The sequence below is a fragment of the Pleurodeles waltl genome, chromosome 5, assembly GCF_031143425.1.
Source record: "Pleurodeles waltl isolate 20211129_DDA chromosome 5, aPleWal1.hap1.20221129, whole genome shotgun sequence".
NCBI lineage: Eukaryota > Metazoa > Chordata > Amphibia > Caudata > Salamandridae > Pleurodeles > Pleurodeles waltl.
In genome coordinates, this window is record NC_090444.1 from 1657018717 (window position 1) to 1657043957 (window position 25241).

Consider the following 25241-nt stretch of genomic DNA (forward strand, 5'->3'; position numbering starts at 1 on the left):
GGGTAAAATTAATTCAAGCATTCCAGCCATCACCTTGTTGTTGTTGTATTCTAAATACTGTGGGCAGATGCTCGCAGCAGTAAACTCAACACTGAAGTGGGTGTCTACCTTGCAGAAGTATTGCACATAGTCTATCACTGTTTTAGAGTTCTAGCATGCCCACCATATTTATTTTGGAATGGTAAAACAATGATACTCTCTGGAAAACATAATTCCATAATGGCCTAATGGGTTAGAGAAAGTGGACATGTGGGATATGGCATACTACAGATGAAATGATCTTCAAGTAAGTGAACCACTAGCAATGCCTGGAAATCAGTAGTATCCTCAGAAGAAAAAGTAAAATAAAAAGAGGAGAAGCAATGAAATGTAGGGAAAACCACAACAGGAGAACATTGAAACCTAAAGGACTGGTCAACCAGTTTGACACTGAAGCACATTCAATTTCAGGTGGATCATCTGATTACAAATTAGGGTTTGTCAGATGGGCTAACCAACACAAAAAACATTTCCTACAAAAGTTTCTGGGATATTCCATGTAACAAAATACCTGACTGTAGACTTTACCATGGTGCAAAATCAATAAACCCTTATAAGGCTATTGGCTTTATCATATGAACAACATAGTAAATAAATTGAACAGGTCAACCGTATGACATATGAAATTCCTTTTCCTAGGGGGCCAATTTGGGCCTCCTGTTTTTATAATGGCTTGCCCTTTTCTGTTGAGCTTAACCTTTCCCACAATATAAACTTTGAGTATATAATCATAAAATTAAACATGCATTTGCAAAGCAATAGATCTCGTATTTTCTGGAGTTGGAGCTGTTGGCATTGTAAATTCATAACTGGACATTTCTTGACCACATAAATTGGTCAACCCTCCCTCATAATTTAGTTTTTTCCTGCATTGTAATTCCAGTGGCATGGCATTTCACTAAAGCACTTCCATTCACCTTCTTAAAACATAAAAAAATTATCATATAAACCTTTATCAGAAATAAACCTTTGGCAATAGAGTGTAACCCTCAAAACACCATAACAAAAATATCATTTGGGACGCATTGGAGGGTGAAAGGAAAGAGGGAGTCCTGAGTAAAGATGGAGAGGACAAGTGGCCTAGTAACGGTGCCATGGGCCCTAGAGTAAGAAATGAAAATGATTGACTGGAATTTTGGTAGGAAAACAGAGCAGTAATTAGTTAAGTGATGTCTGTAGGTCTCTGGGCCCTGGTGCCACTGTACCTGTTGCTCCATTGATAACTAGTTCTCAGGAGAGAAAGCGGATGGGTCAGAGAAAGAGAAGTGAAATTAACACAACAGACAAAGGGAAGAAAGAGAAGGGGTTGCAAAGAAACAAAAGAAAGAATGAGAAAATGAAAGCACAACTAATAGACGAAACAGAGCAAACATGAGACAACAGAAAAAAGGGAAAGAAGCTAGTGAATGAAAGACAAAGAGGAAAAAATAATGAAAGAAGTCTAAAAAGAAAGAGAAAAATGAACATGAGAGGAAAAAAGAGAGATGGTGAGAGAAACAAGCAGTGAAAGAACCAGGGCATGTATTTACTGGGACATTTCCCGGGGACACAGAATGGGAAAACCACTTTGACACTTCAGGTCCCGACAAGTCACTTGTGGCTTCCATATACAGATGGGAAAAAAAATAGATTTTTAGTAAAACGTGAGTTGACAGATAAAGATGATAAAACACTAGAGACAGAAAGGAAGAAAGATGTAAAAAAAGCGAAAGGGTTCATACCGAGTCAAAGAAAAGAGCAAATAAAAAAGACAAAGAAAGAATGAAGGGGAGAGAAAAAATTGTGAAAGACTGAACGCCTGATGAAGAAAAAAGAGAAGAACGAAACTCGGAAAGAAATAACCAAGTTTTTGCGAGTTTGAAAGAGAGGTAGCAAGAAGAAGAGGGAATAAAAAAAAAGAAGAGGAGTAGAAATAAACAGCTGAAAGAAAGAGCAAAACTTTTTAACGTGTGTATTTTTTGGAGCTGGAAAGAGAAAAGTGGGGGAGAAAGAAAGCATCAAGAGTAAACAGAGTAAAGGAAAGTACGGAGTGAGATAGGTGAAATAGATCCTCCTTAATAAAGATGGCAGCTACGAATAGATTTAGTTTGCTCCCCCATGTCCTAAAACAGCAGGAGGTTCATTAGCAGAGTTGTATGTGAACCCCCATACAGCAATATTGGGGTGCTTCAAATCAGGATTGGGTGTATAGACCGAGCTGTGTCCTGGCCCAGTGTTGGAATAACAGAAAGGCAGCATGTGAGGAATGTGAAATTGAGCACTGTATAATTACTGGTATTGGAATAATGGGGCACTGCAGGTCATGGTTGAGGTGCACTGACATGAGTTGTATGTGGGCTGCAGTACTGGAATAGTAATGGGCACACAGGGTCAGGAGTGAGTGACGTTAATGGAGCTATGTGTGAAACGTGAAACCTAAGATTGGTTTGCCAGTGTTGCCAAATTTTAGCCTGGAGGTCCCCCGATGAAGCTGTGAGTGGGGCCCAGCATGGGAGTGGCATTGCTTCTGCACTACAGAAGCGAGGCGTCCTAAAGAGTGTGTCGGTGTGTGTGAGCCTTAGTACTGAGAATTGAGCTACTGTAATGGAACTGTATGTGAGCAGGGTCCCAGTATAGGAAAGAAAGTGACCTTGCTAGGGTAGAACTGAGGTGCACCAATGGAGCTGCGCCTGAGGTCCTAGTATGGAACAGCACAGTGTACTGACTGGAAGAACTGAAGTGCTCTGGAAGACAGCATGTGTGGGGTTTCAGGCACTGGCATGGCTGAGGGCTTGGAGTGTGTGAACGGAGGTGCTCAGATGGAGTTACACCCGAGGTCCCAGTACTGGAGCAGCAGAGTGTACTGACTGCAAGAACTGAGGTGATCAAGGCAGACAAAGTGTGTGGGGTTCCTGGCACTAGCATGGCTGAGGGTTTGGAGAGTTTGAAAAGAGGTGCACTGATGGAGCTGCGCCCGAGGTCCCAGTACTGGACCAGCAAAGTATACTGACAGAATGAACTGTGGTCCTCTGGCAGACAACGTGTTTGGGGTTCCTGGCAGTGGCATGGCTGAGAGCTTGCAGTGTGTTAACTGCAGTGCACTGATGGAGCTTCTCCTGAGGTCCAAGTACAGGAGCAGCAGAGTGTACTGACTGGAAGAACTGAGGTACTGTGGAAGACAGCGTGTGTGGGATTCCTGGCACTGGCACAGCTGAGGGCTTGGAGTGTATGAACTGAGGTGCACTGATGGAGCTGCGCCCGAGATCCCAGTACTGGAGCAGCACAGAGTACTGACTAGAATACCTGAGTTGCTCTAGTAGACAGCGTGTGTGGGGTTTCAGGCACTGGCACGGCTGAGGGCTTGGAGTGTGTGAACTGAGATGCACTTATGGTGCTGAGCCCCAGGTCCCAGTACTGACAGTGAGAACTGAGGTGCTCTGGCAGACAGCAGGTGCGGGGTTCCTGGCAGTGGCACGGCTGAGGGCTTGGAGTGTGTGAACTGAGGTGCACTGATGGAGCTGCGCCTGAGGTCCCAGTACTAGAGCAGAAGAGTGGACTGACTGCAAGAACTGTGATACTCTGGCACACAGTGTGTGTCGGGTTAAAGAGACTGGCACAGCTGAGGGCTTGGAGTGTGTGAACTGGGATTCACTAATGGAGATGAGCCCCAGGTCCCAGTACTGGAGCAGCAGAGAGTACTGACTGGAAGAACTGAGGTGCTCTGGTACACAACGTGTGTGGGGTTCCTGACATTGGCATGGTTGAGGGCTTGGAGTGTATGAACTAAGGTGCACTGATGGAGCTGCGCCTGAGGTCCCAGTACTGGAGCAGCAGGGTATACTGACTGGAAGACCTGAGGTGCTCTGACAGACAGTGTGTGTGGGTTTTCTATCACTGACATAGCTGAGGGCTTGGAGTGTGTGAACCGAGGCGCACTGTTGGAGCTGCGAGTGGGATCCCAGTATGGAGCAGAAGTGGGCACTGTGTCTAAGGATTACAGAGCTCTGGTAGAGTTGGTAACGAAAATCCAAGCCAAGGAAGGGCAGGAGCCAGGCAGCTGAGAGAGGGTGCAGAGAGCCCACAAAGACCAATTGTGACCAAGATAGTCTGATTTATAGTCTTGTTTACAGCTAAGCTCAGAGCAAGAATGCTCTGCAAAGAGCAGGAAAGAAAGTTATGTTATGTTATGTTAAGAGGTCTTATATACGCATGGCTACCCAAAGGGCCTTGCATTGCTTCTACGGAAGACGTCAAAACACCAGCTGCAGGTCACAATCAAGATAACCAGGTCTTAAGTAGGCGGCGGAAAGTAAGTTCATGGCCTGTTTGTCGTAGATTCATCGGCAATGAATTCCACAACTTTTCTCCAAGGAAAGCCATTGATCTTCCCCCCCATTTTGCCTTTGTTAATAGGGGAATTACGACAAGAGCTGCAGAGGAAGACTTGAGATGCCTAATAGGGATGTGGAAGAAGGCAAGGCTTCGCAGCAGCGGGGGGGCTTTGTTATGGAGAGCTCTGTGAATACAGCACAGAGTTTTAAATGTTATCCCCTGTTCAACTGGAAGCCAGTGCAAAGTAGAAAGAGCGGGTTTAGCTGATTCATGTCTGGGTACATTAAAAAGAAGGTGGGCCGCCGTGTTCTGGACCACCTGTAGTTTCTTTTTTACATATTTTGGAGCCCCAATAAATAAGGCATTCCAATAGTCCAGGCAAGAGATGATAAGTGCCTGGACTATGAGTCTCTTTGCGATGAATAGGAGTATTTTAAATACCTTTCTAAGGAGTCTTAGCATTCCAAAGCAAGGAAGAGATTTTCTTAGCTTGGTGATCCATAGTTAGTCCCGGGTCCAGCCATACTCCTAGGCTCCTAATGTATTCCTTAGGAGGAAGCAACTATCCTAAAGTGTGGTGCAGAGGGGAAAAGGTGTTGGGCCGAGAAGAATGTCCTAAAAACATAACTTCTGTCTTTTCTCCATTGAATTTGAGTTTACTATTGGACATCCATTCAGATACTGCCTTTAGTGAGTGCCATCTCCAATGAGTTTTCCTCATCGTCAGGGAGACTACCAGTTGAGTGTTGTTCGCATATGAGACTATTGAAAGACCAAATGCTTCTACTATCTTTGCCAGAGGTAGCATGTAGATGTTAAATAAGGAGGGGCGGAGTGAAGAGCCCTGAGGTACTCCCCAGCTGCTATTAAAGCTTCTGGAGTAATAGGAGCGATCTAGTATCTGAAATGATCTAGCTTCTAGGAAGGCGGAGAGCCAATTGAGAGCATTGCCTGTGATTCCAATCTCTTTCAATCTTTGGCAGAGGATACTATGGTCCACAGTGTCAAAAGCAGCACTAAGATCCAAAAGAATGATACCTGAGGGCCATCCCTTGATCAAGGCGTTTCCTGACCTCTTCCGTAATTCTGATTAGTGGTGATTCGGTACTGTGCAATGGCCTAAAGCCCATCTGAGAAGGATGGAGGAGGTTGTTATCCTCAAAAAAGTTAGAAAGGCAAAAATTAACAAGTCTCTCCAATATCTTGGAGAGAGCAGGCAACATGGAAATAGGCCTATAGTTGTTAAGAACAGACACATCTAAGTTTCTTTCTTAAGCAAAGGTTGGTGAGGGATACTATTATTGGTCAACGACAAGTTCAATAAGTCAGTCAGGGTAGGGACTATGACAGATGAAGCCTGAACTAAGATGGAAGGCGGTGCAGGATCCAGTGGCGAGCCAGATTTGAGGGTCTCCAGTAATGTTAATACCCGGTCTTTGGAGAGCGGTGGAAACTGCGAAAGCACCGCTCTATGGTTGATGCATTCTGCCATGTGAACCTGTGTACTAGGGATCTTCATCGGAAAAGTTGTGTAAATGTCCAAGATTTTTTTCTGAAAAAAATCACCCAAATTATTGCTGTGTTTATAGGATGCTTCCACAGAGTGAGTATGCAAGTGTGAGTGAGTGATTTGTCTTAAAAGATGAAAGATCTCTTTAGGCGAATTGGAGCTCTGTTTTATTTTTTGTGGAATAGTATGTACTTTGTGCCAATTTTATTTCTGCATGAAAAAGCCTGATGGCTTTCCTATATTATTCTTTTTGTAAGGTATCATAGGTTTTTCTCCATCTCCTTTCCAGGCGCCTCCAATCCCTCTTTAATGACTGCAAATGGAGGGAGAACCAGGGACCACCTTTCTTCACCTGACCTCTTGCCTTTGTTCTATAAGGGAGGACAATATCCAAACCTTTGGTAATCCAATCATTAAATAACTCTAGGGCACACGTCAAATTTTCCCTTGGGTCGGGTTTTAGAGTCTCTAGGGTATTTATCCAGTCTTTGGCTTTAAGCAAATGCCAGTGCCTATAGGGCCGAGGCAAAGCTTGGGAGGGGTTAGCTACAGCCAAGAAAGCCAGGTTGAGAGTTAATAAAAAATGGTCCAACCACGCTAGAGGGTAGAGGAGTAGGGGGCAAGGCCGTTAGGCCGGTGACATTACTAAAAACTAGGTCTATAGTATGACCTTCACTGTGTGAGGGCACCACTGACAGAAGGTACAGGTTGCGGTAGTTTCCATAAGAATAGGGCAGACCTGGGAGCCATTGTTACGCTCCTGTATTAATGATTGGAGAAGGTCAGCACTATATGATCTCCTTTGCTCATTGAAATAGGCAGAGGTCCTGGCCCCTGGGCCCGTTCAGGCGCGGACGGGCGCAGACGAGGTGGCCTTAGGCGACTGCAGCGTTCGTGTAGTTAAATACACTAAAAGCTAATGAGGGTCTGACGGCTAGACTCTCAAAGTAAAAAAAAGTCCCCTACAGACTAGATAAACAGGACAAAGCGTAATTATACAGTAGTTGGTCCCTGCTCCCACACAGAAGAAGGAGGGACAAAGAGGCATGACTGAATACTAGCAAGCAAGCATTTTTAAATGACACTGAAACTAACAAATGAAAGAGCTGGAAGCCCAGATTAAAAGTATACAATAGGTACTTCTACCCTCGACCTAAAAGTTATACAAAATGACAGTTGGCAAAGCAAAATTCTGTATCTCTTAAAAGGGCTTAACAAGGTTTCACATAGTGCAAATCTTCTATACCTACGTTTTGTAGGAGGTGGTAACCAACACCTAACCCCTTAGTTACACTGGTAAACTGTGTAACAAAGATCTATCTGTAGACTTTGATACAGACTAATAATACAATCCCCTTAAGTGCCTACTGATATTGACATATACTTTTCATAATCAATATATTAAACCTCCTGTTTTTTTTGTAAATTGACCTCATAAACAATCAGGCCTATAACCTCTATCACTGGCGTGTCATCATTACCAACTCATACCTACTGTGTTGGTCATAATGTTTCCTAGCAGGTAACCATCAGATATACAACAATGTAAATCATTCAGTTGGTTTAGGGACTCTAGCCCATGGCATTTAAATGCTCCTCTGGGCCTGTGGTACGCTAAATGTTGAAGTACGTCATCAACACTCTTCCTTATTGGCTGCTTTCAACAATTCTTGTTAGTCCCTGGAATTTCCCAAATGAAGATCCTGTAAAGTGTACTCACGGTGGCCTGCACCTAAATTGTCTGGAGCTCAAGAACATCTCCAAAGAATCATGGGCAGCACTTACCATGGTACTGGCCCAGTCACTCACCAGGAAAATGTTGATCTAGATGCTGTCAATTTGTCAACTACTTTGAAGCCAAGTTTCTCTCTTCGTGTGACAGGAAGTGTTTATTCTCTCTCACTATAAGGTAGGATATACTCTGCATGCCTTATACATTGTCTCTATACAATTCATAATTTATAGCCTTTGCATCATAGAGCTTCATTACTGATGTGCCATTAGCTCAGTTATTCAAAAAAACCTTGGACCCTAAATGAAGGGTTACCTGTGTTTGAATGCAAACCATGGTTTAGTTTTAGATTCTTTATTTAACAAGTACATTAAGCGCATCTTTCTCAAGCAAATTGCATGTTAGGTAACCACATCTCACAGTGGGTAATATCCAAAAAACAAGCAGGAAAGCCCTGTGCACCTATGCTTGTTTTTCCTTCTTGAGGCAGGAGTGGCGACTCAAACATCCAGGTCTTTCACTTTCTACCCTGAGTTCACCCTTAATCATGCATGTTCCATGATGTTCCATTGGTGAACTGCCCCCAACTCTAAACAATAGGAGATTAAGGTGGTCATTCTAACCCTGGCGGTAAAAACCGCCAGGGCGAATGACCACGGGAGCACCGCCAACAGCCTGGCGGTGCCCCTTAGGGCATTCTGACCGCGGCGCTTTGGCCGCGGTCAGTGCAGGAAAACCGGCGGTCTCCCGCCGGTTTTCCGCTGCCCGTCAGAATCCTCCAAGGCGGCGCAGCATGCTGCGCCGCCTTGGGGATTCTGACACCCCCTACCGCCATCCTGTTCCTGGCGGTTCGCCCGCCAGGAACAGGATGGCGGTAGGGGGTGTCGCGGGGCCCCTGGGGGCCCCTGCAGTGCCCATGCCAATGGCATGGGCACTGCAGGGGCCCCCGTAAGAGGGCCCCGCTTGTATTTCACTGTCTGCATAGCAGACAGTGAAATACGCGACGGGTGCAGTAGCACCCGTCGCACCTTCCCACTCCGCCGGCTCGATTACGAGCCGGCTTCATGGTGGGAAGGTCGTTTTCCCCTGGGCTGGCGGGCGGCCTTTCGGCGGCCGCCCGCCAGCCCAGGGGAAAACTCAAAATACCCGCCGCGGTCTTCCGACCGCGGTACGGTATTTTGGCGGTTCCCGCCGGGCGCGCGGTGACCGCGTCCGGCGGGAGTCAGAATGACCCCCTATATGTGGACACAAAGAAATGAAATGCAGTTCACAAGGGGTCCTACAAAAAGATTTTTCTGTTAGCACTTGTGACTTATTCGTATTGTGTGTGAATTACACGTGCATTTCCAGGCCTGATTCACTAAGCGTTTTCTGCTAGCAGGTCTGTCTAATTCGGGGATGTGTAGTGGCGCCTACTCATTGATTTCTAAGGATAAGGCATACTTACTCAAAGAGAAAATAGATTTGTGAACCTCAAAACCATTTGTTACCGAGAGTAAGCATGTCCTAGGCATGGGAATTCGGCAACCACCTCGGGTGGGCATTTTTCCTAAAAAATGCCTTTATTGGCAAGGCAAGAAAACTTTTGATGAAAAATATAACTTGGTGGACTTCCCTCTCAGTGTTATGTCAGATTATTATTTTATATTTATTTTAAACTGCTGAAGTGGGGCTTGTTGAAGCTCTTGTCTCGCGGGAGTTTCTCACTTTGGGTGGGGACAGTTCTTTGTCATTTTTCTGCCTGGGACAGCATAGCGGACCCTGACAGGAAAGAAATCAGTGTCTAACTTGTGTGGTCTTTCTGAATCATCGAAGCGTGAGGCTCTGTGGTGGATGGGCCACTGGTGAAAGGTTTCAGAAGGCAAAGCCTCAGGGTTTTCAAAGTATTTTATAATTTTCCATTACAGCACAACTCTAAATCCGGCCCAGTGATGCATTAACAGCTTGCGCTCCTTTAAAACTGAAGCCCCCAGAAGCATACACACTGCTATGATGCCGCATGCATTGCGAAATGGTTGAGCTCTTTCTAAAAAGCTAAATGAATTACCATTGTTTTAAGTTATTTTAACAGAAACAGGCAGTGGTTATGGGGACAGCGGTTCTCACTCAAATGCAAATTTGCCTTTGGGATAGTAAGAGAAAAACATGACCTAATGGCAAACATGCACTGTTCGAGACACAATATTTGGATGATCTGCAGTTCCTGGGAGCTACAAAAAGGTAATAACACTGATTTATTTGAATTCCTTTCCAATATTATGAGCAGAGAGACAGCTATGAATACAGGGAGCACCCTTGAGACACAACTACATAAGTAACACCAATCTGTAAATAGCACTGATATACATGAAAGTAACTATCCTCTGTGTTTTAGTTGTTTAGTCCCTTAGCGAAGTTATGAAGAGCTGTATTAAATTTGCATTAAACAAAGGTTTGTGGTCATGGAAATGACATAGGTTGACAAATGCAGAACGCATGCTTGTAAAAGCCCTCAGGAAGGTCTGAGTCAAACCAATTCAAGGATATTGCGTGCAAATACAAACACATTGAATTATTTGAATGTTAATTAGACAAAGTATGTCTAGAAATTTGGGATGCAAGAATATAACCTTACATTCGTTAACTTTATTATTCATTATCTGACAATAGAAACATGCCAGGCAAGGGTTTCAGTCTCTTCTTCGTCTCAGTGAAAGATATAGGCCTTTCAATGATGGGTCCGTGGAGCAGAGCTGCCTCGTTATTGCTCATAAAACAATCTACTTCACCTCGATCCACCACTCGAATTAGTAAATAAATATGAAGAGTATCGGGTCATACTTTCACTCTGCCATACCCCTTTGCCTCTGGGACAAAGACAGTCTTCCTTCTCCTCCCAGGTGAGGAACCCTAAAAACCCTTGGCATGTCTACAAACTAGAAACTCAGGTTTACCCGTTTTGCATACATGCAACCAGACTTTCTGTATAGATTTCCCCTCAAATATAATTGTGTGTGCTTCAGTACCTCGAAATATTAGTCTTCCATTCTGGTTCTTCCAGGCCGGGCATCTTTCACTCACAGTGGCAGGGTGATTTGTACCAGTCGAGCACCAGCTTACATAGTGTTTATGGACGTCACTGGACTCCTTTCCATAAATACTTAACCCCATTGCGCTTCGCTACTTTAGGATGTGCGGGCTCTCCAGCACTGTCACCATCCCTCTTCAGAGTGGACAGCGTCGATGGAGGGTGGGGGGGGGTGGTCATGAGTCACAGATGGGACTTCCTATTTTGGACTGGGAGACACTTTGGTTCATCCACTCTGGCCTCCCTGGGTCGTGCTGTCATGGTAGTGCTCATGGTTGCACAAGTCAGCTGCAGTGACCAGGTTAGTTTGGGATATTATGGGGCAATGGTAGCTGGGTTTGATTGGGCAGTCGTCTGAGATTGCACCATAGAGAGCCATTCAGCTGCTCAGCATATGTTGACAAATGCCTCAAGTTAAAAGTTAAGTTCCATAGTCCCATGGAACACAATTGGCAAGTGTCAGGGCTAAACACAATTTCAATCCATCTCAGCAGTCTTGGAGCATATGCCTCAGCTTCACAGGTTTCATCTTCAACAGCGCGGTGTCCTCGGGCACACTCAGGTAAATGCAGCAGCAAAGTCGACTGAGAGATCTGCTTGGCTACACTCAGCAGTGCCATGAACACTCTGCTATGGCTCTGGGCAGCAGCAAGCAGGTCACCCTAGTCACAAGTCTCTGTTAGACAGGCCCATAGCACCTGGGTCAACCGCTCTTGTCCACACTATTAGCACCTCATGCAGGGGTGGCTCATCCCCCTTCTTCCAGGCACGACTCTCCATGCAAGTAAGGAATAGGAAACACCTCTTCATCCACATCAGACTCTATGTGGTGTTCCCTCAACTCTGGGATGTTGGCTGTCAGGCTGTAACCAGCTCTCAATATGCAGCAGTTCTCTGCGTACTCTGGGGACACTCCCTTCTTGGTCAAAGAGAACTTGGAACTGAAACAGGTCAAAAGCTCCAAATTTTATTCAGGGACTGCAGGGATGTGTATTTTCTGTCTGCACTTTCAGAACCAGTTTGGGTCATTTTGCCTTTGATGTGCCCTTCTCAATCTATCTTCCAGACTCAGCCTTTGTCTAGAGTGATGCATCTCATAGCAGGGCTGTCTGCAGGCTAAAACACAACAGCAGCACAAAAAGGTGGGTGTATTGTGCACCTGACTATCAACAGCTACAACTATCAGTGATCAGGAAGTATGTCAAAAGGCTTCTCCCATTCTAAAGGGTCCTTCGGACACTGACAACGACTGCAGTCCTACCCTTCACTTCTTCCATCAGTTGTCCGTTTGAGGAAGCTAATCAACAGTCCTCTGAATCTAAAGAACCTAATTGAAAATCTTTGGTGAAACTTGTCTCCTCTTTTCCCACTACAGTATCTAGGTTGCCTCCCTCCATTGAAGGAAATGTCAGCAATACGTGCTGACTGCCTGAGAAAGGAAGCTCACCTCCAGCTAGTGCACATGAACTGATCAGGGATTTCCAAAATGAAAACAGATTCACTCAGACATTCACTTATGTGTGCAATACACAACATACATACATCTATGCGTTCAGGATCTTGGCTCAAGGAACTGGGCTCATCTGCAGTAGCAGGAACGTATATGAGTGAGGCAACAGGCCTCCACCCTGGAGTCACCCGTAAAAGGATCACCAGAAACATGGTGTGCTGCCTTCCCCTTCCTTCACATATGAACCCATGCCAGGGACAGTAATTCTCTGGCCCTAATAAGAGCACACTTGGAGTGCCCACCAAGTCCAAAAGTAGTCCAGGACCAGACTCTTGTCAAAGGCCAGGCCTAGGTCTCCGTGCACATGCTTTATCAGTGTGAGGGTGGGCAGAAATCCAGAAACCATGTTACATTTTGACATTTCAATCGTGCCGCCCTAATTCATAAAGTTTCCAGATTTTGGCATTACTCTTTTTATGCAAAATTATGTGAAATTACGCTATTATGTCACATGGCACAATTTGTTAATGACATATTCAACTAATCAGGCCAATTTATTGTGGCGTAAGAATCCGAGTAGTGAAGGGAAAAAGCGGAAGTAGCCTGAAACTCGTTCGGATCCAGATTAGGGAGGAAGGACTAAAAATGGACAGGACGGTGGGGAATGGGGTTATAAGAACCCTGAAAAAGTAAGTTGGGAGATGGAAAAGTGGACTTCTGGCCAGTTATTACACACTTGTACACACTCAAAATGTATGCTTTGTTTGCCTCAGCTGCCTTGTGGTTGATTCAGCTCTAGGATGGCAGATGATTTTTGAAACATTCGCCGCAATTCCTAGTCTCTCCTGGAATACCAATGCATGTAGCTGTCAAAAAGTGGCGCAATTCTGCAATTGCACCCCTTGTTGTGTCCGCACACTTTACGTATTAGTGAAACGCATGGAAAAATGATTTACAAAGCGGAGTAGCTAAAATTTTGCATAAATAGGGTGAGGAAAAGTGAGAGATTATACGTATTATAAAGACATCGGAAATATTCCTAGAAAATTATGCCCTGACAAGCGCAGTTATATTTAGTGAGTGTCTCTTGATTCTTAGCTTCTAGTTGGAAAGATTCGTGACCATGCTAAATACATTCATATCAAGCATGAAATATGGATCATGGCACATTATTTTACATTTCTTCTGGAAACTGATTTTGATACATTCTTGGCGTAGACATGTACAAAGGAAGATCAGACGCTGGCCGCATCTTTCCCATCGCATTAGTCTCAATGTCAGTGAGCTGTGTATCAAGTTTTTTCTACTTTTCCTAGAGCATTCAGAAATGACTCACAAACAGCATGTTTGCTAAATTAGTTCCTATTTGAGAAACACTGTTCCAAGAAAATATCAACTCCTTGCCAACTAATTTGTTTTTGGAAGACGAGGGGATTACATGTTTGACATGAAAGATACAGATACGAAATAATGATAATGTGAGGTCGTAGAAGTTGGGCGGATAATTATTACAGCTAAGTGAACAGGCGAGGCCCTGATTTTACCTCTATCTAAACAGAAGGCTCTGAAAAAAACGAGCTTTACCATTATTGATTGGTGTATTGCACCTATCCTTTTTGTAATAAACACCTCTTCACAGGGGCAACTTTCATTAGTACGAATATAGGTGACATTGCATAATTTATCTGTGAAAATGGAAACATAATTTATAGTGTTTGGGTATGGTGTGAGCGCACCCTTCCTGTTTCTTTGCTTCTGTAAGCTTGCCAGTGCATAAACAGGCCGTGCATGTGTAGTTGCTGTTCGCGTCTCGCTCCAGCTAGGGCTGTCCGGACCGCCTTGTTTGTGCAGCAGGTGTCTGTCCCAGGGAATGCATTGTCAACCCAGGGCCAAGCTTTTCTGCGTGTTCTCTGCCAGCGCCCGGATTTCCTCAGGGGGTTGTGCAGCATTATTGAGTGGTGTGGCGAGGATGGTTGCAGGGTTGCCCACCTGCTCCTTGCTTCCAGTTATTGCTGGTGGGTGCCACATTTATCTATGGATGCTTTGCCGCAGTTTCCTGAGCAGGTCACAGCAGCAGACTGCGTTGCAGGGAGGCCGAGCTCCCTGACGGAGGTGGGGAAAAGTTTAGCACCTCATGATGGCATTCCCCAGGTGAAAGGTCAGAAGGAAATACTACAGTGCGCCACATTCAAATCCTATCAATCAATCAATCAATCAATCAGGGATTTGTAAAGCGCACTGCTCACCCAGAAGGTCTCAAGGCGCTGGAGGGGGGGGAGAAAGCTACTGGTCAAACAGCCAGGTCTTAAGGTGTTTCCTGAAAGATAGAAGGTCATCGGTCAGGCGGAGGTGGAGAGGTAGGGAGTTCCAGGTCTTTGCGGCGAGGTAGGAGAATGATCTTCCTCCGGTGGTCGTGTGGCGGATGCGAGGAACATAGGCGAGGGCGTGGATGGCGGAGCGAAGGTTGCGGGTCGGGGTGTGAAAGGTGAGTCTGTCGTTGAGGTATGTTGGACCTGTGTTGTGAAGGGCCTTGTGTGCGTGGATGAGGATCTTGAAAGTGATCCTCTTCGATACTGTTAGCCAATGTAGGTCTCTGAGATGGGGGGAGATGTGGTTGCAGCGTGGAATGTCCAGAATGAGAAGTGCGGATGCGTTCTGGATTCTTTGTAGTTTTGTCTGGAGTTTGTTTGGTATTCCTGCATATAGGGCATTTCCGTAATCCAATCGACTACTGACCAAGGCGTGGGTGACAGTCTTCCTGGTTTAGATGGGAATCCACTTGAAGATTCTGCGGTGCAGGCGGAGGGGGTAGTAGCAGGAAGAGGAGATGGCATTGACCTGCTGAGTCATGCTGTGTGTGGAATCCAAGATGACGCCCAGGTTGCGTGCGTGGGTGGTGGGTGAGGGTGCGGATCCTAGGGAGGTGGGCCACCAGGAGTCGTTCCAGGCTGAGGGGTTGGTGCAGAAGATGAGTAGTTCTGTTTTGTCTGTGTTTAGCCTTAGGTGTCTAGCTTCCATCCAGCTGGCTACGGTGTGTAGTCCATTCTGGAGGTTGTCCTTTGCAGTGGTGGGATCAATCAAGATGGAGATGATGAGCTGAGTGGCCTCGGCGTAGGAGACTATGTTGATGTGGTGTGTTTGTACGATGTTGCCAAGGGGGGCCATGTATACGTTGAAAAGTGTGAGGCTGAGTGAAGATCCTTGAGGGACGCCACAGGTGATATTGGAGGCTTCTGATAGGAACGGCGGGAGGCGAACTCTGAGGGTCCTGTCCTTGAGAAATGACGAGATCCAGTCCAGGGCTTTGTCGCGGATTCCAGCGTTGTGGAGGCATGTGCGGAGAGTGTGATGGCATACTGTGTCGAAAGCTGCGGTGAGGTCCAGGAGAATGAGTGCTGCTGTTTCTCCTTTGTCTAGCATGGTCCTGATGTCGTCTGTTGCAGCAATGAGTGCGGTCTCGGTGCTGTGGTTTTTGCGGAATCCGGATTGGGAGGTGTCAAGTGCCTTGTTGTCTTCCAGGAACCGGGATAGTTGATTATTCACAATTTTTTCGATGACCTTGGCTGGGTAGGGGAGGAGGGAGATCGGTCAGTAGTTCCTGGGGTCGTCAGGGTCTTAGGCTTCTTTAGCCGGGCGTTGATTTCTGCGTGCTTCTATCTCTCTGGGAAGGTGGCTCATTCAAAGGAGCTGTTGATGGTGTGGCAGAGATGGGGGCAATGATGGTGTTGGCTTTGTTGAAGATGTGGTGTGAACAGGGGTCCGATGGAGATCCAGAGTGGATGGTGGCCATGGTGTTCGCGGTGTCTTCTGTGTTGACCGGGGTCCAGGTGTGGAGGAGGTGGGTGTTGCTTGGAGCGTGGGGTTTGAGGGTGCTTGTAGTTAGCTGGTAGGATTTGGAGTTGAAGCTGTTGTGGATTTCTTCTATCTTTCGATGGAAGTGGGATGCAAGTGATTTGCAGAGCTCCTGTGATGGCGGGGGTTCGTTGGAACATGCCTTCGGGGTATCCTATGTAAATTTCAGACACCAAAAAGGTTGTGGTAGAAAAGAGGGAGGGGGCTGATTTAGAGTTTGTTAGGGGAAGTGAAAACTGGCCGTTTGACTGCCCACTCTTCATCTGCAAAATGATTCCCACACCATGATTGGCTATTAGTTTTTGTATTAAAATACAAAAGCATGTTATTTTGAGGGTACTGTGTCAAACTTTTAACATATTTACAGGAACTGCTGCAATAGGGGTTCCTGCCAATGCTAAGAGTTATCTGCTGGGCCGGGTGGCAGCTCTATATTTGGCGGGAGGAGGACCCTCAGGATCACAAGAGTAAAGTACTCTACCATTTGGACAGGTTTCTCCCTGTCCACCAAAGTCTAAATCAGGCTCTGTGTCTGTAATGACAGCCTTTTAATGAAATGAGTGTTGTCCTGAGTGTAGCGGGCCTCCCTCTGGTCCCCGAACAAAGAAACACACAGAGACTGCTTAGCGTACACACGTGGAGACTGACTCATGCAGCTCCACCTTTATATTCTATCCCTCTCTGCTTTTCCACCCTCGCGCACCGCCGAGGGCAACAATGTATAGAAGAGCCCGGGTGGCTCTCTACATCCCTCCCATGTTTTAATAATGAAAATAAATAATTAAGCAGAAAAGGAGAGGGAGGGAAAAATATAAATGCTAAATGAACAGGGAGAACAAAATATTGGGCATACTCTGCCCGTAACAAGATGGTCAGCGTCCATCCTGGTCATCCCGCAGGTCGGTCAAAGAGACCGGGATAGCGTTCGAAGTGATCAGTTTAACAAACAAAGGGTGTCATTTTGCCCTTGCGGTCTTTTTTAAAGACCGCCGAGGGACCGCCGTGCGGAAGACCACCAGCGGTGGCGGTTTGCCGCTCGGCCTATTATGACCGTTGGCAGCTCTCTGTCCTTTTACGGACGGAGAGCCGCCAACAGCCATACTGGCGGGAGGCGGGGAAGTGGAGGTTGCTCCACCTCCACCGCCACGCCAACAGAACACCGCCCAGCGAATCACGTCCTGTGATTCGCTGTGGCGGTGTTCTGTTGGCGGTGTGGTGTCGGCGGAGCCGCCTCCATGGCTCCCGTCCCCTCCCGGAGGATCGTCGGACCAGGTAAGTCGATCGTCCATGAGGGGAGGGGGGTGAGGGGTGTTGTGTGTTGTGTGGGTGTATGGGGGTGTGCATGTGTGTATGTAGAGGGGGTGTGTGAGTGTGTGTATGCATGCAGGGGTGTTGTGTGTATGGGAATGAGTGCGTGTATGTCTGTGGGTATGTCTGTATGGATGTGTGCGTGTATGTTTGAATGTGGGTGTGCGTGTATGACTGTGTGTGTGGATGTAGGCATGTATGTCGGCGTGTGTGCGTGTAAGTATGTAGGTGGTGCCTGCGTGCGTGTCGTGTGGGTATGGGTGAAGTTGGGGGTCGGGGTGTGGAGGGGGGCCCTGCCTCCTTTGGGGGGTGGCAGAGGTGGTGGGGGGTTAGGGGAGGGATTCGGGGTGGGGGTGGGGGAGACCCCTATCAGTGACAGGGAAGGAATTCCCTGGCACTGATAGTGCTTACCGCCATGGATTTCATGGCGGTTCAAACCGCTGGAAATCCACGGCGGTAAGCCGGGTCCAAATACCGCTGGCGATATAGTGACGGCCGCCTGGCTGGAGACCCAGGTCTCCAGTCCGGCAGTCGTCTCCGCCCTGGCGGGCGGAAAGGAGATCCGGCGGATGACCATGGCGGTAACCGCCATGGTCATAATTCCACAAAGTAAGACCGCCAGCCTGTTGGCGGTCTTACCGCCGGTTCTCCGCCTTCCGCCAGGGTCATAATGACCCCCAAAATCTTTCAGCCGACTGTTTGGTGACGGGCTGGGTCGCAGGTGGTACCTCGCACCCCGACTGAGTGCTGCCATGCCGCTCGCGTCCTCAGGTCGAGTGACCCTCTCGACGGATGACACAGCCTGGGCGTTCTCGGGTATGCTTTCTCTGCTTTCCGGTGTCTCCACGTCCCCAACTTCACTTTCATCGCCTCCTGACTCCCTCGGGGCGCAGGCTCCTTTGAAGTGCGAGGCATTCCTGGTTACTCGTTGTCTGCCTCGAGCAACGGTGATCATTGAGCCTCGAACGCCCACTACTTCTCATGTCTTGGGCTCAAACGGCATTTGGAACTTTCCTCCAGGCCGGCGACTCTTCACGACTAGGTGTTCGCCTTCCTGAAAGTCACAGTGACGCGTCGGCCTCCTTTCGCTGGCCTTTTGATTTGTTCTTTGCCGGCGCCGTTGGGCGGCCACAGCATCTATCTCTGGTGGCTCCCACTGGGGACTGGACGGGATGCAGTCTCGGGGGAAACTTTGAACAGGAGGGCTGCCGGTGCGCATCTCGTGGTGCTGTGGAAAGACTGCCTGTGGGCACTAAGGAATTGGTGCAGGCACCGTTCCACATCCTCTCTTTGCTCCACACCTATCCTCAGTGCCTGATTCAAAGTCCTCATAAACCTCTCCACGTCACCATTGGCTTGAGGGCAGTACGGCATAATCTTGTGGTGGCGTACCGCTAGTCCATCCAGATATGCCCTGAACTCCGGTCCCTGAAAGGGGTGTCCATAGTCAGTTCTGACTTCTTCGGGGAGCCCAAATACCGCGAATGTCCGGTCAAGCACTGGTCTCACATTCTCAAAAGAGGTAGACGCCACGACCTCGACGAGAGGAAGCTTGGTGTAGGTGGCTATTATGACGGTGGTCAACCTCCCGTCCGGGAATGTCCCAAAATCCATGCTCAGTTTCGCCCATGGTTTTTGGCTGGGAGGTTCGGTGATTACAGGGCACCCAGGTGGCTCAAAATATGTGATTATGCACGAATGGCACTTTGCTACTAGGACATCGACTTGGGCATCCATTCCGGGGAACCACACCTTGGTGCGCAGCTGGACCTTAGTCTTGGCCGCGCCCTGGTAACCTTGGTGTGCCGGCTCCACCACTCGGGACAATAAGCTTTGAGGGAGCACAATCCTTCTCCCCGAAGAATCAAACCTTCGCTGTCCATGGAAAGCTCGTCCCATACTCTCCACATTCCTTGCATCACTGTTTTCTCATCGGGGCTGGACACCGTGGTTCTTCGCAGGAAGTGCTCCCACCTTCTGTTCTCAAGTGCTTCCTTGACTTGTTTCAGCACCCTGTCTGTCTCTGTGGCCTTTGCGATCTCAGTCACCGTTAGAGCTTTGGGGCAGGAGGACTCGACGACCATGCTCACGAATACTTCTGTTCTCTCTTCGTCTTGTTTGTAAGACTCTTCGTGTGGGTTTGTGGACGGGTGTCTAGACAGGTAGTCGGCCGTATTGTTCACCCCTGGTCGGTAGATGACCTTGAATCTGTGTGGTTGGAGTAGGACAGCCCACCCTTCAATCCGGGGAGGCGCCAGACGCATGCTTCCTGCGAACAGCGAGACTAGCGGCTTGTGGTCTGTCACCACTTGGAACTCGTGTCCATAGACATATAGATGGAAGTGTTTGCATGCCCATCTGATTGCCAATGCCTCCCGCTCAATCTGGGCATACCGTGTCTCGACAGCTGACAATGCTCTGCTGGCGTAGGCGACTGGCGTCCACTCTTGATGGTGTTGCTCTTGCAAGAGGACAGCTCCGAGGCCTACGGGGCTGGCATCTACCACTACCTCCGTCCCCTTGTGAGGGTTAAAATAGGCCATTGTTACTTTGTCCAGCAGTGCTGCTTTTATGTCTGAGAGTGTTTTATCTGCTGCTGGGGTCCATTCCCAACGTTGCGTTGACTTAGTCAGTTGTCAGAGAGGCTCTGCCATTGTCGCCAGCTGGGGTATGAACCTGCCGCAGTATGTCGCCATCCCGAGGAAGCTCCTAACTTCAGTTGGATTTTGAGGGAGGGGGGCTTGACGAATGGCATCTACCTTACGCGGGTCTACCCGCAGGCCTTCTTTCGAAAAGATATACCCAAAGAATTATATGGATGTTTGTTAGAATGTACATTTCTTCTTGTGGAGCATGAGTACGTCATCCGTGAGTCTCTGGAGGGTAGCCCTTAGATGCTGATGGTGTTCCTCCCGGGTCTTGGAGTATATTAGGATGTCGTCACTCAGGTTGATTACCCCAGACAGCCCGACAATGTTTCTCTGATAACATTCTGGAAGACCTCAGCTGCTGAAGATACCCCAAAACTCAGCCTTCGATACCGCCGGAGTCCTACATGGGTCGAGAATGTGGTGACATTCTGGCTATCAGGGTCTAACTCCAGCTGGTGGTAACCTGAGTTCAGGTCAAGCTTAGAGAACCACTGCGCCCCATTGAGGTCCGCAATTACATTGTCCATGGTGGGCGTTGTGTGTCTTTCTCGGCGGATGGCTTTGTTCGGCAGGCGCATGTCCACGCACAAACAGATGGTGCCTGGTTGCTTGGGTTTTGGGGCTATCACCAAAGGTGAAACCCACGGTGTGGGTCCATCCACTTTTTCTATCACTCCTTGGTCCTCGAGTAATTGCAGCTCTTTTTCCACTACCGGTCTTAAATGGAAGGGTACACGGCGGTGTCTTAGTGCTACTGGGGTGACGGTAGGATCAACGTGCAGTTTGATGCTCTTCCCTTTCAGCCTTCCGAGTCCTTGGAAGAGCCGCTGGAACTCCTTGAGGAGGCACTCGACGTGGAAGTCATAGACTTGACGTGCGAAGAATACCAACTCAAGGTCCTCCGCCGTGTGGCATCCCAACAGTGTGCCTCTGTTTCCGGTCACTACATAGAACTTGGTACAAGTTGTGAGTTCTCCGCTCGTGACCGACACCTTTATCGTGCCCCTCAGAGGAAGCAGGCCTCGTCCCCCTTATGTATATATCTTGGTGTTACTCGGGGTTAGTTGTGGCATGGGGGATAGTTGTCGGAACGTGACGTCGTCCATTACATTAACTGATGCCTCCGTGTCTGTGAGCACTGTTGCCGATGTACCGTTGATTATTAATGTGCTCCTGGGTGGTGGTTGCCTTTTCTGTTGTCCCCAGCCAGTGAATGAGATCACGAAAATGTTGTCTTCCTCGTCCTGTGTTCGATCCTCTCTCTCCGTGGAGCTGTGCTGTGTCGGATGCTGCCGGGTGAGACATGTGACTGCCCCTCTCCCTTCGGGCACTACGGTAGACACTCCCCGGGGCCTCTCACCTCTAGACGGGGAAATCCTGTCTTGACGCACACCACAGTCTCCAGGCAACGGGCGTGGCAGCAGGCTATTTTGGGCCTCCGCCTCCCTGGCATCTTTTGCTGCGGCCGACTCACCTGTGAGGCACGTGGATGTTGGCGGCGCGCTGCAGTCGGCCCCTTGGCCCTCGCCCGACGTGGCAAGCAAACGGCTGGTGTTGTCGGGCCGCCGAAGACACACGGTGAGGAGTCGCTGGTTCCCTCGCACCCGTGTGGGTTGATGCGGTCGCGGGTGTGCACCACACCGCCCTTGCTGGATTGGGGGTGGGTGGGCAGCAGCTGCCGTTGGCAGGGGAACAGGTGCCTGGGCTCCGGTTGTGCAGACCAGAGCGCCACACTTCCATTTCGGAGTGTTTTTTTTTGGTGCTATTATACTTTTTTTTTTCATTCCCGCTCGTCGCCAATGTAGCAGGCCTCCCTCTGGTCCCCCAGCAAAGAAACACACAGAGACTGCTTGGGGCACACACGTGGAGACTGACTCATGCAGCTCCACCTTTATTTCATATCCCTCTCCGCTTCAATGCCCTCGCGCACCGCCGAGGGCAACAATGTATAGAAGAGCCCGGGTGGCTCTCTACACTGAGCTGGCTGCAGAATGTGACACAGCGCCTCATTATTTTTACTTCTAATGCCACATTATAACATGCCACCTAAAAATGTTAGAGTCTTCATCAAGGCGTTTGTGCATATTTAAGCATTCTTTTAAACTCCATTCTAGGGAAGAAGAGCACCAGGAGGTGTGGTGGCACCTTTTCTGATGTTACCTCCTCTAATTTATTTTAATTTATGAGACATTAAAATGTTGAAGTCTTTCTAAAGAGTTTAGAAATAATTAGACTATTCATTTGAACTAAATGGGATAATTTACTTCAGTTTGACTCGTGTGTGTCCATTGTTAGACTTTCTTTGTCCCCCATGAGTCATTATAAAAAAATTAAAGGAACCATACAATTGTAGTAAAAATGGCTTAAAGTGGAGAAATATTAAATTGGATACAACTTGTACAGAAAAACCCGCATAATGGAAGGTTACAGATCATTGTCAAATTCTTTAAACAACAGTCTCCTCCTGGTCTGCATCAGGAGATGCAGAAAACGGAGACCCAGGTAACACTGTGATAGCGTGGGTCCAGATTGAAGTTCTGTCTTCAAGGTCACAAAAGAACAAACATGTCTAAATTTACAGCACAGGTGAATTTTCTGCACACCCCATAGACCTCCTCTTGTACAGTGATGCAGAATCTATGGAGTATGAAATAGCCCATGTACTACATGATTTTACACTCCCTTATTTACAACGTCATTTCAACTTACTATAAAACTTAATGGAACAGAATAAGGTCCTGATTTAGAGTTTGCAGACAGATTGCTTAATACGAGAGCATTATATCCTATTGAATATTCAGAATATTCTGAAGAGCTCACAGATGCTTACCAGGCAAAATTAGAAAACAGACCTGGGAGTTGTAAATAACAGAGAAAGTTCAAACTTACCCATTTCAGGCAAGCTGTATTTCAATTCTTCAGGTTTTACCTCTTCAATATTCCAATATCACAGATCTCTGAAACTTATTTTATTCGGAGCAATGTCACTTCCCTATTGAAAGCTCTAACTTTGCTGTGATGTTAATTCAATACAAGCTTAACAGAAAAAATGTAATTGAGCTCAGATCAAATACAGGATACAGTCACTGCCATCTTAAAAGTGTTAGCAGTACCCAGGGATGCTCAGTAAAAGAAAAATGTGCCTATCTCACCCCAAACATCTGTAATAAATAGTAAAGCAGATTCCCAAATTATTGATATTGCCATTTCACAGAGGTGTTCATTACATACTCTCATGAATGCTTGCCACACTCCATTACCAGTAGAGCCCTATCTTTGAACAATCTTATGCCTCAAAACGTGGATCGCTTATTTTTCTACGGATGATCTGCCGCAGCTGCCTGAGCAGGTCAAAGCAGTACACTGCAGTGCAGGGTGGGCCAGCTCACTAGAGAGTGGGGGGCAAAGTTTAGCACCTAATGATGGCGTTCCCCAGGAGAAAAGTCTGAAGGAAATACCACAACACAGCACATGTAAATCCTACGTAAATTTCAGACACCAAAACGATTGTGGGGGAAAAAACTGTGGAGCTGATTTAAAGTTTTTCTGTAAGGGACAGGGAAAAGTGGCAGTTTGATTGTCCACTCTACAACTGCAAAATAATTCCCACCAGAATGAAAAATTTATATCCATTATGTACAAATAGAATGATACTCTATAATTCAATACTTGGGGTGGGCGGTGAACTCCACTCTGCTGGCGGTGTTCACAGAGTTTTGGCACTTCACGTTCCAAGCACAGCATGGAGTTCGGCAAAAATAACTCTGCCAGCTGGTGGCAGAGAGGAGTTCACTGGGGCGCCACTGCGCTCATCCACCTAGACTATTTCCTGCAATGCCCTGTACTTGGTAGAACAAGGAAGAGCGAGTCCTTTCTCTCTTTCAATGTTCCTGTGCACACCAGGCAGGTCCTGTGCCACTGGATGTAATGTCAGTAAACAAGCTGTCTCCGTGGCAGCGGGCTGAGCTGGACCAAAGTGGGGAGCTGGCTAGGAAGCAGGTGAGATGAGGATCAAAGGATGCAAAGGTAAAAATGGGTGATGTAGGGGTGTAGTCTTCTTTTTACAATGTGTACATAGGACCATGCAGGTACCCTTTGCCAGCTGATTCTCCCACTGCTGCCTGTTTGAACTTTATTCCTGTCCTGCAGTATGACAGCTATTGAAGGATCCTCAGGTAGCGCACGGGGATGTGGGAGAGGGAATTTAGGGTACTCTGACCAGCAAAGTGAGATGTGGTTTACCGCAGCCCAGAGAGCAAATCTCTTTGCTGAAAGCGCGTGCTTTGCCGCTACAACAATTAGGCGGTACCACCTTCAGGCCATAAGCGATTAGTATTTGTAGTAGAAAGGCTGTTAGGCATGCTAATTTATCTTCACACTTTAAACAAGCACTGAAAAGTAATGGTTATGCTTTTGGCTCTTGTGCACTGAAAAGGATTTGTATATTGCAGCACAAGAAGGAGCTGTGAGTGTGGCCCATCATACAAGTGTAACTGCAGTAGCAGCTTTCCTATTTAGTGTGTTTTACAGTTCGTATGATAGTGCATAAGTGTGTTTGTAGTGTGTTTGGGTGCTATAGGTTATAACAAGGGACTCCGCGTGGTATCTGCTGGAAGTCTGGCGCACGCATATCTTGCTTTCACGCCCACCAATATACCTTTTTTGTTGTCCACAGTTTCATGGTGCAGCACATGGCACGCCTTGCAGGAAAAGAAGACAGACTGGAAAAGTGCTGACATGGACGGCTCCTGCACAAACTTTAGCAGGAATCTATGTAATCCACCAAGCGTTTAGAATGGAAAGTTTCAACCTGATTTTCCAGGGTCCACCCTTTGGGTACCCCAGAGCAGTTAGGGCAGCTGCACAACCCTAGGGCCCTTATAGAGGAGGGTGCCCCCGGCCAGTGCAGATCACACCAGGAGCAACAAGTTGTCCAATTCCAGCCACATGTGAGCAGTACCGAGAATTGTATCAGTACATGTGCAGTGAAGTCAGAGGGGAAGCGGGTGCCGTGAACTGCTCAGATGCCCCCAAAGCAGAGCCCGCACGTAAGCAGACGCAGTTGCCGCCTGCTGGTGGGTGCTCTTTTAGGAGGACCGGGCAGCATGCCGCCGCACATGATATCCATGGAATTTCACTGAGTTTTTAGAAAACTCAGAGAAATTCTGTGGAGTAGAAATCCGTGAGCTCTGCCCACCCCTAGTCAATATATAATGATACATGCTCATGCACTTGAGGATGGTTTCAAAACAAACAGAGTAATGTTTTGGTGGGAAATCCTCAACAAGAAGTCAAAAACATTTCTTATTCCATCTCATGGT